The sequence below is a fragment of the Stomoxys calcitrans genome, chromosome 4, assembly GCF_963082655.1.
Source record: "Stomoxys calcitrans chromosome 4, idStoCalc2.1, whole genome shotgun sequence".
NCBI lineage: Eukaryota > Metazoa > Arthropoda > Insecta > Diptera > Muscidae > Stomoxys > Stomoxys calcitrans.
Genome location: NC_081555.1, coordinates 58,205,966 through 58,219,970, shown reverse-complemented (window position 1 = coordinate 58,219,970; position 14,005 = coordinate 58,205,966). Strand labels below are relative to the sequence as shown.

Genomic DNA, 14,005 nt, shown 5'->3' with positions numbered 1-14,005 from the left:
GGAGTGAGCTGCTTATTAAATACATTATTAGTTGCAATCTGGTGATTTGTAATAAAGAGGATAAACCGACCTTTAATATTAGGAATAGGTAGAAAGTACTAGATATTACCTTTGTATCGGAAGATATAAGAGGACGAATATGCGACTGGGATGTGTTGGATAACTATAGCTTCTCTGATCATCGTTATATTAGATTTAACCTTGGAGAAAATACTGAAGTAGTGGCCCCTCGCCTAAACAGAAGAAAGGCGGATTGGGATAAATTTCGCCACATATTCTGCACCACTATCCCTTCTAGACAAGAAAAGGAAATGGAAACAATGGAGGATATAGACATTGTGGTCTAGCGGATCACGATGGCCTTGAATGGCTCGCTTTTAGCAGCATGCCCTAATGCCAAGCCAAGGGGCAAATAGCTACCGCCACGATAGACCCAAGAGCTGGTTGGTCTAAGGAAGGACTGTAGAAAACCCTTCAACAGAGCAAAAGCCACTAGAGCAGCACTCGATTGGAACATCTATAAGGCTGAGCTAAGTAAATATAAGAGTTTAGAAAGGCTCAGAACAAATCCTGGGAAGAATTCTGCAGCTCCGTGTAGGATTCCTCTGAGGCCTCTAGGCTAAGGAAGATTCTGTCCTCGAGACCTATTACGGTGGTCAGAGAATGTAAAAACAATTTCTAGTGAGGAATCACTGGAACTACTCGTTGATACACATTTCCCGGGAAATTCTCCAACGGACAACGTGGCGCCAGAAGAGGTTATCACTGATATGCATTCGTCGATGGCCATTAGGGAAATAGTGTCTGAGCCGAAAATCCTTTGGGCGATAAGAAGTTTCGACTCCTTTAAGTTGCCAGGCCCTAATGATGTATCACCGGTTAAATTACAATATGTGTCTGATAGACTAGTTACCTGACATAGCGAGATATACTCTGCTTGTATCAGAATGTCATATATACCTGTGGGATGGAGGGACACGAAGATCATTTTCATTCCGAAAGCAGGAAAACCCTACCAAACGAAGGCGAAAGATTTTCGTCCTATTAGTCTGTCATCCTTTATGCTTAGGGCAAAGATCCCTGGAGATCGCCTGTCGCGGCAGGAGCGTGCATATAGTAATGGCAAATCCACTGAAGCAACCCCTCACGACCTAGTGGGCTACATAGAGGGTTCTCTCGCTGTCAAGGAATATACAATGGTAGCATTTCTTGATATTGAAGGTGCTTTCAATAATGTAAAATCGATGTCATGAATCATGAAGGAGTTTGAGTTTCTAGGCGTCAACTCTACCGTAAGGCTAGGTTAGGTTGAAAAGAGGGTGCAGCTACTAATCCGCCCTATGCCAATATGGACATACACCTAAGCCAGTAATTGGCTTTTTGTGCGCTCTAAAAACTATAAGGTAACCTCTAAAACGAAAATTTTAAGTTAGGACTTCCGTGCCACTTACAAAATCCTTAATTATTTTCAATACCACTCCCCAAAGTAGGTTCATGTCTGGTATTGTGTCTTCACCTAAATGTTGGTATCTGTTAGTTGCGAAAGCCGGGCAATGACAAAGGAAATTCTCCAACGTCTCATTATTTTCGCCGCATGCCCTACACATTCTATCACTTGCCGCACCGATTTTACATAAGTAAGCTCGTAGTTCGTTATGATAACAATAGCTATACTGCCCACCTTCTTGCTTCTTGTTGTCTTCTCACGATTTGGATCTCCCCGTAGGATTTTCGCAGACCTACCGACCGTTTCGCTGTTCCACAATGTTGTATGCGCATTCGTCGGCCATTGCCTTAACTCGGACTGCGTTGACCCGAAATGCTTCGTAATAACCAAGTTTATTGACGGCAGTCCTCTGGCCTTCACCGCCAAATCGTCTGCCCTTTCATTTCCCCTTAATCCGTTATGGCCCGGCACCCAAATGATGTGGATTTTGTCATCCTCCGAGATGGCGTTAATCTCTAACACTGCAAGACTGTTCGTGACCTCACCATCCTGGTTGTTATTGCCCTTATGGCAATTTTACTGTCGGTGAAGATGTTCAGACTCGACGTCCTTGCGTTAGCACCACACCACTTCACGCATTCCGTGATCGCCCGGATCTCCGCCTGCAGGACCGTATTATGGTCAGTCCCTGGGTTCTCAATGTAAACCCCCAGGCCCACTCTGTCCTCCAGATTTGATCCATCCGTGTAACATGATCTTCCAGATGCCAATACTAGGGTTCCGTTAATCCAAGACTGTGCCGGTGGCAGCAGTGCCTCGAACTCGACTTCAAGGTTCAACTCAGGTATCCGATCGGAAACCTATTCCCTTCCCTCCAGGTTTCCTATCGTTGCCTCTATTATACCGCGATGGTATGAGCTGCTCCCATCCTCAGTCCATACTACCATCGCCTTAAGTCTCATTGCCGCAGTGGCTGCCTCACACTTAATCTGTATGTCAATGGGTCGGATATCTAGAATAGTCTCCAGTGCCCTAGTGGACGTGGTCCTCATCGCTCCGCCTATGCATAGACATCATGTTCTCTGAACCTGTTGTATGGTCCTTATGTTGCACTTTTACTCCGTAGCAGTCCACCAAACTACCGAGGCGTAGGTATGTAGTGGACTATCCTCGGATTTAGGCCCCATTTCGAGCCTACGGCCCATCTACATTGTGCCCAACATCTACGAGCCTCCTGAATGTGACACTTCCAATTCAATTTCCTGTCCAAGATCACACCACCACATCGTCTAATTGAGGAAACATAGTGCGTAAAATGGACCCACCTTCGTTTTTCTCGTGAACAGGCATATTTCAGTCTTCTCTGGGTTAATATTGAGACCTCTGGGTCTAGCCCAGTCATATGCCATATGCAAGACCCTTTCGGCCCTTCTGCATAGCTCGTTCGGATCCTAACCTCTTAGAGGTATTATAACATCGTCTTCTCCAAGACGGGTTCAAATCCCTTCTCAGTCAGCATCCGTAATTACGGATTTATGGTGGTCCCCCATAGGAGTGGTGATAAAATGCCCCCCCTGTGGCTTGCCCTGTGCCACTTTCTCCCTTATATTTATGCCATGGGACACACAATTTATCCACCTGTTTCTTAGCATATGGTTTATCCAGTCTCTAAGGACCGGGTCCACCCGGTACTGGTCTAAGGATTGGATCAATGTGTCGGTCCGCACATTTTTAAAGTCCCCTTGATGTCAATGCATACCGCCAGTGTGTACATTTTGACATCGAAGGATTATTCTATTTTATGCACAACCTCGTGCAGGGTAGGCTCCACCGACCGTCCCTTGACACAGGCATGCTGTTTGTATTTGAGCAGTTCGCTGGATATCATACAAAGAGTATCATGGTGTCCACAATACGTTCCATGGTTTTGAGTAGTAGTGGGTCTGTGAGCCTTTGGTGTCGCATAACTTGCCTTGCCGGGTTTTGGTATAAACACCACCCTTGCTTCCTGCCAGGCTTTCGGAGTATATGCAAGTCCTAGGCACGCTGTTAAAATTTTGGCCAGACGAAGTACCAGTTAGTCTGCCTCTTTCTGTAGTAACGCCGGAAATATTCCATCAGGTCCGGGTGACTTAAATGGTTTGAAGCTCCTCAAGGATTCCTTCACCATAAATTCCGTTATTATAAACCTTCGATCAATGTCATTATGCCAGGATTCCGGTGTCTCCGTGAGTCCGTTCGTATCTTGTGGAAAATGGGTTTCCATCAAAAGCCTCAATATGTTCTCCGTTGTCTCTGCTCTCACTCCCATGTCGTCTACTAAAGTTTCAGTTTGGACATGGGTTTTTGAGAGAAACTTTTTTATCTTGGCGACGTCATTAACGCTATCGACCTGTTCGCAGAAAAGCTTCCAGGAGGCAGGTTTTGCAGCTCTGGCGATCTTATCCCAATAAACTTCTGCTTTTTTACGACGTGCTCTATTAAAAGGTCTGAAGCAATTGTCAGAGAAACCGTGTTCCTTAGAGATGCTCCAATCCTGAACCTCATCGATTAGATTTTCCGAACATATCGTCACATCTAATACCTACTCCCTCATCCTATTAAAAAATGTAGCGGTGTTACCAATATTAAGTGTTATTAGGTCGTTCGTATTAAATAACTCTGTCAGGGCTTGGCCCCGCTTATTAGTGTTGGTACTACCCCACGAAATGTGGTGAGAGTTCGCATCGCACCCTATTAGTACCTCGTTTCCTGTCTGTTTTGCTTTCCTCACCAGCCGTTGTAGCTCAGATGTGGGTGGCGGTGACGGAGCGTCGAAAGTCAGATAAAGTGATGCCAGGTATGCTCCACCGTCTCCCTGTCTCACCACTGTTGCATTCGACGTTGGCAACTCTGGGGAAAATATATAATTCAAATTTGTATGACAAATCATAATAAAATACAAATTCAAAATAACGCAGGTCCTCGGCCGAGTACCAGTGTTAGCATAGAATAATTGGTAGTCCATGGCTCCTGAATTAAGGCAGTCTCGCTCCGGTAGAGGTTTATCTGGATTACCTCAATCATTGGTCCCCCAGTAAATGGGCATCTTGGGAGTAGGTGATGGTCTCATCGTCTGCTCCCTGTTCTTTAGACTGCATTGACTTTCCTGTCACTGCACTGCCTAATGTCATCGTTTTAGGTCCTTTGTCTAGTGTAGTTTTCCGACTTCTTATAAAGTCGGTAATGGTCCCATCGTCGGGTCCCTGCTTGTTAAGCTGTATTGGGTGTCCATTCCCTGTACTACCTGATGTTTCAATACTAGGATCTTTGCCTATCATAGCCTTCCAAATCTTAAGTAAATGGATTTCTTGAGAGTAGGTGATGGTAGCATCATCGGCTCCCTGTTAGTTGGGTTGCATTGAGACTCCTGTCGCTGTGCTGCCTAATGTTTCAATATTTGGATCTTTACCTATCTCAGTATTCGGAATCATTAAGTCGGTGTTGGGTTCGTCGTCGGGTTCCTGTTTGTTAGGCTGTGTTGGGTCTCTTGCCACTGCACTGCCTGATATTTTAGTATTAGGATCTTTGCTTCTCATAGTCTTTCCAATATTGAGAGATGCCGTGATTGTCTCGCTGTCGGCCCCCTGGTTGTTGGGCGGTATTGAGTCACCTGCCACTGCACGGCCTGATGTCGCTGAATGAAAATTTCTGCCTATCCTAGTCTTCCCAATCTTGAAAAAGACAGCTTTGCCCCTGTAGTGCGCCATGCCTTTAGTCTTAGCCAAACTTGTCACGGAGACTTGATCAATGCCAACCATAAAGGATGTGGACGAACTGTGTATGCCTCTTGTTTATCCGTCTCTTACTCATTATGTGCGCTTGAAGCATTATTCTCGACTACAGGTGCCAAGGCACCCACACTTATAGAAGGGGAGGACAACACGCTACGGTCTGACGCCACCAGTCTTTGGAGTCCATTTATAACCTACTCCAAACAGCTTTAAAACTTTTTTCGTAATATTTTTTTTTTCTTTGAGGAGTGAAATAAAAATACCTCCGCTTCACTCAACGGCTACATCTACCGTAAGAAAGTTTATTAATAACTTACTTACTAAATTACGGCAGGCTTGGAATCTGTGGATCTAAAAAGATGGGTCAGTAGAGGAACTCCTTAAGGAGGTGTACTGTTGCCTACAGTGAAACATGTCTCCTTGATGGAGAGAATCGGGAACGGCACTCACGGGGCGGTGCTTTGGGCAGCAGCACGGGTCAATGCTGAGTGGTGCAGGAGGACGAAGTGGAAGACCTGGTACAGTATTTCCTACAGGATGCTAGGTGTAGGCTAGGTTGAGCTCAACGGCCAGTGGTTTGGTTACGGGGCAGCCGGAGTCAGCACTTCCAGGCGGAACGGTGGTGTTGCGGGGTTCGTCAGGGTTATCCGTTGAGAAAGTCGAGGTTAAGTTCCGTCGGCTGTTGAGTCAGAGTACGAACGGTCGGGAGCTGTCTTGGGTGGTTATGGCGCAGTGCGCGGAGAACGTACGAATACCGGGGCAAAGTGTAACGTAGCTTTTACGGTGCAGTGACCTCGAAAGTTCACTGTGTACGGGGCTCAAACGGCAAAGTTTAACAAAGAATTTACGTTGCAGTGACCACGAAAATTCACTGTTTACGGGGCTCAAACGGCAAAGTTTATCACGGCATTTACGTTGCAGTGACCACAAAAGTTCACTGTGTACGGAGCTCATACGGTAAAGTTTACCAAAGCTTTTACGGTGCAGTGACCACGAAAGTTCACTGTGTACGGGGCTCACACGGGGAGTTTAACCCAGCTTTTACGGTGCAGTGACTACGAAAGTTCACTGTTTTTCGGGATTCGAACGGTAAAATTTAACGAAGCTTGTACGGTGCAATGGCCACAAAAGTTCACTGTTTACGGGGCTCAGACGGCAAAATTTTACAAAGCTTTTACGGTGCATTGACCACAAAAGTTCACTGTTTGCGGGGTTCGAACGGCAAAATTTACCGAAGCTCGTACGGTGCAGTGACCACGAAAGTTCACTGTTTACGGGGGTAAAACGGCAAAGTTTAACAAATATCACACGGCGCGCGAACACTGTCATTTTTGTCTATATCACTAAGCACTTGTTCATTCTACTCACCGATATTTCCTTGGCTTCCCCCGCTTCGACTTGGCTTCGTTTCCGATGCTTGACTTCTGATACTCATCGCAACATATTTTCCAATTCACCACGGCAGCGCTAGTCCAACACAAAAAATTCTCTCTTGCAGCATACCCGCAGATCTGAGTATATTCGCTGCTGCTGCTGGCTGACCACCGCACAAGCATAACCCTTGTACGTACCACTAATGTATGTACGTTTGTTTGACTTTCGTTGCTGATTACATACCAAGTGGAGTCGTTGAGTCTGGCTGCTATGTATATCACTGCATTTGTTGGCGGCCCTACGGTAACTTGTTTTGATCACTTTTGAAAAGAAGTTGTAAACAAGTATGGGGGCCATTCATTTTTCGGGAAATCAGTGCCTGCTTGCAAAAAGTTTAATTAAGGTATATGGTAAAATTCACTATATAGATATATATGTTCTAAGATTGGTTAGGACGTACACTTAAAGAAAAATAGAAGCAATTGAAATGACAAGTTACACTGTGAAAAATAAAACAGGTGCAGTTAAAAACATACACTACAATAATTCCTCTTTGAAATAGGTACATACACAGCGAAAATTAATTGGCATTAAATGAGTACACTGAGCGAAATAATTTTCAATTATAATTCATTAACTAATAGAAAAAAAAGCTTAATAGTTAAAATAGTTTAATTCATTTAATAATCCAAAATTCATTAACAATTCATTCCAAATTCAACACAAATTGGGACAATACTAGTTTTACACAAATGGGACATCACAGGGTGTGAAAGAAAACGAGCCAGCGACTTCCGTCGTCACAGTATCAAGCATAAATCCTTGCAATTAAGGAAGTGGTGGAATGGCTAAGATATAATATCATTACGATGATTGACATAAATATCTACTCAAACAGCCAGGTAGCCATTAACTCCCTGGAGAACGTATTTCTGAACACAAAAATCGCCCTCGACTGTCCCAGATCTCTCAACGAGTTGCTAAACAGTTCAACATTCACATGTTCTCTGTGGCGGGCCACAGAGATATTCCAGGGAATTGTAAAACGGACGAACTTGCGAGACTAGGAACTACCTTACACATTCCGGGGATACTGGAATGTGTGGGTGTGCCTCTAGCGACATGTAAGCTAAGTTTTCAGGAACAGGGCCGAAGGACAACGAATGATAGATGGTCACAAAGTGGGGGCTGTGGCCTAATCTAGACTTGAAGAGGTCTACTGCTTTGCTGTCTGTGAATAGTGTTCCAGATATATCCTCGTATCTCAAGACTATGGTTAACACCCTGAAGGACGCTAAAGAGCGAGAGGCAAAGGCTCAAGACAGTAATAAGGCGTGCGCCGACCACCATAGACGTGCCCAACCAGATTTTGAATTTGGTACTGAGGTGCTTGTAGAAACGCATTACTTAGTAATTCATCAAGAAGTATTTCTTCTAAGTTTGAACCGAAGAGAGATGGCCCTTACATAATCAGACGTAAGATTGGGTCTTCCACATACGAAGTATCGTCGCCAGGTAATTTGGATATTCTTCTTGGGACCTACCATGCGTCTGCTCTTACGCTTTTTAGAGGTACTCTACTCCCACATCAACTCATCCCGTGACAAAAAGTGGCAGACCAAGAAAGATGCCGATTGAAGCATGACTTTCTATAGTGTTGATGTACTTCTCGTGCCGAGATCCAGCATGTTAAAGGGGAAGACTGTAGCGGATGTATATATATTGGGTTGCCCAAAAAGTAATTGCGGATTTCTAAAAAAAAGTTAATGCATTTCTAATAAAACTTAATAAACTTTAATCAAATATACTATTTTTACACTTTTTTTCGAAAGCACGCTAAAAGTAACAGCTGATAACTGATAGAAGAAAGAATGCAATTACAGAGTCACAAGCTGTGAAAAAATTTGTCAATGCCGACTATATGAAAAATCCGCAATAACTTTTTGGGCAACCCAATAGTTTAATATTATTTAATAGCAATATTTGAAATAACGTAACTTGAACTTGTTTGAATTAACGGATAGTTTGATTTTGCATTGTCACTCATATTCGATTACCCATTGCTCCGTAACCGATGTTTGCCTTTTGTATACAATTGTTTCATTCACACTTTTTGATTGTTTGATCATTTAAAGCTTTCTTCGTTACTATGTAATTGTAGGTGTCATTTTCATTCGTTTAATTCGTTGAGTTGTTTTTGAAAGATCTCGATTCATTTTTGTTTCGCAGGTCAGTTCAAGTGGTTGAAACTACCAGCAAACACCACAGCCTCTTAATGTGACGAGCATTGGTTGATTGTGTGTGTTGTTGCTGGCAGCAAGAATTCGCAATAGCGAGGAGTTGTCTTTCCGCCAACGAACGCATCTTTCCGTATTGTTAACCACCACCTTCAACTGTACCCGCATACAAAGTAACGTTTTTTTTTGTTGCTCTTTCGAGACGAGCTCAATGATTGGAGATGCAAATGGAAAAAGAAAGCCAAAGATAGCAACACACACCAACCACTATGGGACGCGTTTCGTCTTTGGTTAGAAGACTTTTCAACCATTTTAGATGTGATGGCTTCAAGGTTCGTGCGTTGGTATGTTGTATTTGAATCGTATTAATTGCGAAAACGCATCTATGATACAATTACTACATTAACCAAGCTCGACAACACTGCATATTAGCTGTACTTTTTCCAATACATGTATTTTTGTGTAATGGCAGCCATTCTGTCTGTGGTAAACTACACTCTCTTCCGTACAACACATGAATTAGTTCATCTGTTGGAAGTTGTATTGATGGCTTCGAACACTAAGACAACGGCAATGGCTCTCGCTGTTGCTCCGTGTGCCTAGGTTCGAATCCTGTGCGGGCTCTTCCGAATTTTTAATTTTTCAAGTTTTTTGCCTGTTAAGGCGAGATCATTAAATTTTTACAATTTTTGTTTGTTTCTCTTTCGAGACGAGCTTTTTTTTGTTTTGCAATTCTTGTTTATAATCATTCTTGTTTATATTATACAATAAAACAAAGTAAATTGGATTCGAATAAGTTGTTTTATTCAAGAAGGAAAAAGACAAGGGAACACAAGAAAACCTCTATAATGAAACGCATATAAAATTGACGAAGACGGAAAAAGGTTTACAAAAACAATAACGTAGAACTATTTTCATATTTCTTATTTTCATGAAAATACTGAAACTGTTTCGCCAAAACTATCACTGTTAAACTAAGATATTCGCAAAGACAATACATTTTCAATGATTTGAAAGATTAGGATCAGCCTACAAACAGCCAAAAAGTACCAGATTTAGCTTAGACTTTATGACCAAGCATCACCGCCGATAGGTCAATTCCTGCGCCAAGTAGCGACCACAGTTTTCTTTTCGGTTTTTGTATGTCGAATTAAAATATTCGCTAACACATACGTAACCCAATGTTTTCAAAAGGATACGGTGTGTTAAGCGACGCATCTCCAATGTAGGTGGTCTCAAAAAATCGGCGAATGAATTCGCAATCTAAACTGTATCAGAAGATTCAGTATTAAGATATTTAAGTGTGTTAGGGAGGCTAGTACATTTCCTTTTAGAATGGACAAATCTAAAAAATTTCTTTGGGTTGTCGTTAAGGTTATCTCTCTTGCGATCCAAATATCTTCCATACAAATCGTTACTAAAACATTGAAACCTATATCGGGCATTAATATATCTCGCGTAATTTACGTTAGAGTTATCTCTACTTAAACTTCTTAAAAAGTCTGTTTCTGTAGTTTCTCAGGCTTCTTTATTCTTTGCAAGACCAGAGAGGACCGGAGGTAGAGTCGCTCATGCGATTGATTGGCACGAGCGCAATATGTCATAGAAAGTGGACAACCAGATCCAACCAGATATGCACATCTAGCGAGGGCCAGACGACGTAAGATAAGGAATTGCAAAGAATCGAGAAGTCTGTGCGCTTGAAATTGCATCGATAACCAGTTTTCTTCAGATTTCTCTTTAATCGATAAGACGTATTGTCAATATTACTGGATGCCGTAAGCGTAGGAAGATAGGTATCTTCAGGAGTAATAAAAGGCACCGTTTGAGAGATATCAACGTGATTCTTTGGCCAAAATGTTGCCATTAACACATAAAATAATTCATATGGTACTAACCAATTTACCAGCTGCTTATATACAACTGTGAGTGTGTGGATCGTACTCAAATTCATACGTGTTGTTGCAATTTCTACCAAAATCCCCGTCGAAATTAAAAAATAAAGAAACACAAAACTATTCAAAAAGGTACAAATTCAGCTTTTATTTGTAAAAACATATATATTTTGAAGTATTTTCGTTACTTTCCAAAAGCCTTTGCCAGCATCTTCCACTTGTATAAAAATAATGTTGTTGTAATAGCAAGACCAAAAGCACAAAACTTTCTTTCACAATCGTACAGATTTATGTATTGCAATAGCTTATTATGAAAGAAACATTTTTCATCAATATTTTCCGCTCACTTTTTTATATGGAGTTTCACCGCGAAAGCCGAACATAGTAGCAACCTTTAGAAAAATCAGATCCAACAATTTACCATACACATTCCGTAAGTTGTTTTAGATAAGGTTCAGACAAAGTATCAAAATAGTCTTCTAATATCTATAAAGGAAATCTATAACTTTGTCTTCTTGGTTTGGCTCGAAGTCATCAAACAATTTACAAAAACAGGTGTTGGTGTTTTATTTAATTGTTTTGTTTTTAATTTTTACCAAACTTTAAACAAAACAATCGACTTCTCCTTTACAGCGCACATACTTGACACAGTAAGGGAAACAATGAGGCAAAACCGCAGTATTGTAAAAAAATACTACGATACAAAAATACGAAGCAAACATATGAACGTCTAAAAAGGGATCCCACTTCAGGATTGCAAGCAAAAAAACAACTAATTAGTAGAGAAATTATTCAATATGAATATAATAAGCATAACCAACAAGAACCTGTTGACGAATTATACCGCGATTGCCCCAAAAATTTATGGCTTACCCAAAATCCATAAGGAGGGAATACCACTCAGGCCGATTTGTTCATCGATTTATTCCCAAACATATGGACTATCAAAATATCTAACATCCATGTTAAATAACTTGACTAGAGATTCACAATACAACATAAAAGACGGGATAGAATTCAAATCAAAAATCAATGACAAGAAAATCAGAGACAATGAGATATTAATATTTCTCTATTTCCAAGCGTACCGGTTAATTTAGCCATAAATACTATAACCGAAAAGTGCAATGACATCCAGGAGCACACAAAGATACAAAAGGATTTATTTATAGAATTGTTAACATTATGCATAAAGGATTCTAGATTACATACGGTGAGAAATTGTATGAGCAAAAGTATGTATGCCAATGGGTTCGTCCATCTCTCCGATAATCGCCGATATTGTAATGGAAACTTTGCTAGACGCTTTAATTGAGAAAATGACAACAAAACCAAGATTTCTAACCAAAATCGTGGACGATATATTTTGTGTATTGAAAAGAACAGAAGTGGAAAATACTCTACAAGTTCGTAATTCCTTCCACCCACAAGCCCAGTTCACAATCAAACAACAAATTGCCCTATCCTGACACCGTCGTCCATCGACATCAAAATAAGTTAAAATTAAATTGGTATCAAAAAGATACAGCATCTGGGAGACTTATAAATCATTATTCAAATCATCCGAGAATAATAATAATAAATACGGCTACTAATTTCATCGACAGAGTACTAAAAATCAGTCACAATATATATCATCAAAGGAAAGAAAAATTCAACAAATACTTCGAATAAATGACTTCTCAAGCAAAGCTTTTAAGGACTTTATAAAATTCGTCAAGAATAAAACAGCGAACAACGAAATCGAACGAACATCAAAAATCTTCAAGAAAACGACGTATATTCCAGGGTTTTAGGAAAGGCTTACCAATTTCAATATATACAACAGTGAAAAATACCAGTTTGCTTTAAAAACCCACAGGACTAAATCAAGGATGAAAAACGAGGACAAATCAAATGTAGTTTATTAGATTAAATGTAACGGGGATGAAACTAATTTATGTCAAATGACATATGTATGTAGGAACAACCAAAACTAAATTAAAAACAAGATTATTATCTCATAAATCTGACCAGAAAATTAAAGGCAAACCTTTAAAACGAAAAACTGCACTTGCAGCACATTGCACTTTAACAGGGCATACACCAAATTTTAAAGACGTAGACATACACAAAACTCCAATCAGAAAAGACGATTTACGTTAGAAATGTTACATATTATTGACACCCCTACAAACAAACGTATGAACTTTAAGAAAGACACAGACAATTGTGCACAAATTTACAAGAATTTGGTACAAAAATGAGAGCTTTACATATTGAGAAAATTAAAAATGCTTAAATAGAGTATTTCACACATACAGTCACATATTCATTTTGGGCATAGCAGCACGCCTCTCGATAAAACTGCGAGTAATGCGCCTATTATTATTATAAGCCCTCAAAGAGCGTATTGGTTTGCCAGAGATGATCGATGGCCTAGGCAAATTATAGGCATGCGGAAATAAAATAGCTTCGGCCTAGTCCGCATGACTTCGTCAAAAGCCGCCTCTGACCAGTAGTTCGTCGGCTAGTGGAGCCTGGGGCAGCTACTCCACCGGTCGAGGTCTCATTAGCAGACAACATGTAACGGTCTGATTCCACCACCGCTGCTGTTGTGTCTTTGGAGTCCATTCTAAAACTACTCCCAGACTGCCGCTCCATTGGAAACAGACGCAGATCATCAATCCCCTAATGGATAACAATATCGTAGTTATCCTTGAGTGACTTAATTTTTATTTTTTCGGAAATAACTACCTATTACGAGTTACAGAATATTCTTGCGGAGCCAAATCACAAAAAGTCCACTCCCCCAATGGTTCGAACAAGAATCCTTCCACCAGACATCCAGAAATTTAAAGCAAATATCAATAAATACTACTCTCCCTTTTCCCCATCGATTCATTTTCATTTCATTTATTCGTAATACCAGTACAACAAGATTCTTATCTTATTAAATACTGTGCAATATTTGCAATGTAAAGTATAAGGTTGCGACCTCCCACTCGCTAAAAAAATGCATAGCATTTATCCCGGCACGGGAGTGGTGTTTATTGCTGTCACGTGGAGCTTAGCTGCGAGCTACCGGGCCCGTCCCCTGGTTGCGTATAGTGAAATGTTCCATACGGCGTAGCCGCAACGGCAGTCGCGGTCAATCAGCGGCATCGGGCGCTCTTGCATATATACTGAGTGCCTATGATGCTCGATATGAAAAGGCGAGTTATTGGCGCCTATAAAATAACCAATGGCCTCCTTGATCCCGTGGCGATCGGTTGTTTGGATCGGATCGAGTTTCCTCAC

General features: G+C 41.2%; 1 protein-coding gene across 1 annotated transcript in view; it reads right to left on the bottom strand.

Annotated features, from left to right (window-relative positions):
* Positions 1-6,890: 6,890 nt before the first annotated feature.
* LOC106087133 (uncharacterized) overlaps positions 6,891-14,005 on the bottom strand; it is a 32,249-nt gene continuing 25,134 nt past the window's right edge. The window contains exon 4 of the transcript XR_009397942.1: positions 6,891-6,973. The gene's annotated coding sequence lies outside the window, so the exon portion shown is untranslated. The remainder of the gene's footprint in view (positions 6,974-14,005) is intronic.